Source organism: Mus caroli, chromosome 9 (genome assembly GCF_900094665.2).
Source record: "Mus caroli chromosome 9, CAROLI_EIJ_v1.1, whole genome shotgun sequence".
NCBI classification, from domain to species: Eukaryota; Metazoa; Chordata; class Mammalia; order Rodentia; family Muridae; genus Mus; species Mus caroli.
The window spans coordinates 83650486-83652011 of record NC_034578.1 but is presented as its reverse complement, the minus strand read 5'-3'; positions in this window follow the sequence as shown (position 1 = coordinate 83652011).

Genomic DNA, 1526 nt, shown 5'->3' with positions numbered 1-1526 from the left:
CCTAGAACCACAGCACTAGGAGAGCAGAGACGGGCAGNTCCCAGGGCTCCCTGGTCTNGCCAGAATGGCAAGTTCTCAGTTAAGTGGGGGCCACTGGATGACAAAATTGAGATGAAGAGCAATAGAGAATTACACCCACTGTTGACCTTTGGCCTTTATGAGAGTATATGTGGACATGCACATACGCCTGTGTGTACTCATACACATAGACCTCTGAACTCGCGCGCTCGCGCGCACACACACACACACACACACACACACACACATGGAAATTGTTCAGAGTAAGTTTCAACTGTTTTCAAAACAAAAATGGTAAATAGGTAAGGTGACGATACATCTATCAGTTTATTCAATTTATTTCATGTTAATAAATACAACATCACCTTCTCCTTATTCATATATACTAAAAATCACTCCTTCNTACATTTCACATTTTGTACATATGTGTGGTGAAATATCACATATGCGACTGCATACAGAGACCAGATGAGAGCATTGGGTATGTGTTCCTTGGGTATTGTCCACTCATCTTTTTAAGAGAGAGGGAGGTCTTAGAGCCTGGGACACTCCATCCAGGCTAGGCTAGATGACCGGCAAGCCTCAGGTATCTGTCTGTTTCCATTTCCCAGTGCTGGGATCACAAGAGCATAGCATCATGAATGGCTTCTTAAAAGTGATGGCAGCATGTCTTTAATCCCAGCACTTGGGATGCAGAGGCAGGCAGATTGCTGAGTTCAAGGCCAGCCTGGTCTACAGAGTGAGCTCTAGGACAGCCAGGGTTACACAGAGAAACCCTGCCTTGAAAAAAAAAAAAAAGTGGATTCTGGGGCTTGAGCTCAGGCCCTTGCCAGTGCCAAAGGGATACCTCCTCACCCCCAAATACAACGTTAGAAGTAGCAAGTTAATCTTCCAATCTACCTTTTTATGACAACAATTCCTAAATGGAAGAAGAAGAAGAAGAAGAGAGCAAGGACTCATTGCAATGAACATTTGCAACTAAAGATGAGTAGACACAGGGCATTCTGTAGGACACACCGTGACATACTACAGCTCCCACACTGAGATTTTCTTTTTCTTTTTGGGGAGGACGGAGNTTGCAAGAAGAGAGGGAGGAAATGAAGGGATGGAGAGATGAATGGGATCGGGTGAGGTACATGATGTGAAATTCACGAAGATTCAATACAAAGTTTTAAAAAATTATTTCACATTAATTCTCTAAAATAAATTTAAGTAAACATTTAAAATAGACACTTTATAAATTATAAAAGAATCATCTTATATGTTGTAACACCACATGGAGTAAATCTTGTAATATTACTGCACAAAATTAAATATATATGAGTAACTAATATAGGACATATGTTAGAAATTATCACTGTCATCTTAAACATGGTCATCTCTGAGTGAAAATTGTTTATCCATTTCTACTTCTGTGTATCGTGTGACTTTTATTTATATTGTTGATAGGATTTAAAAGCCTTTTGTTTGTTTACAGAAGGAGTAGAACCTATTCCCAAAGGTTAGCG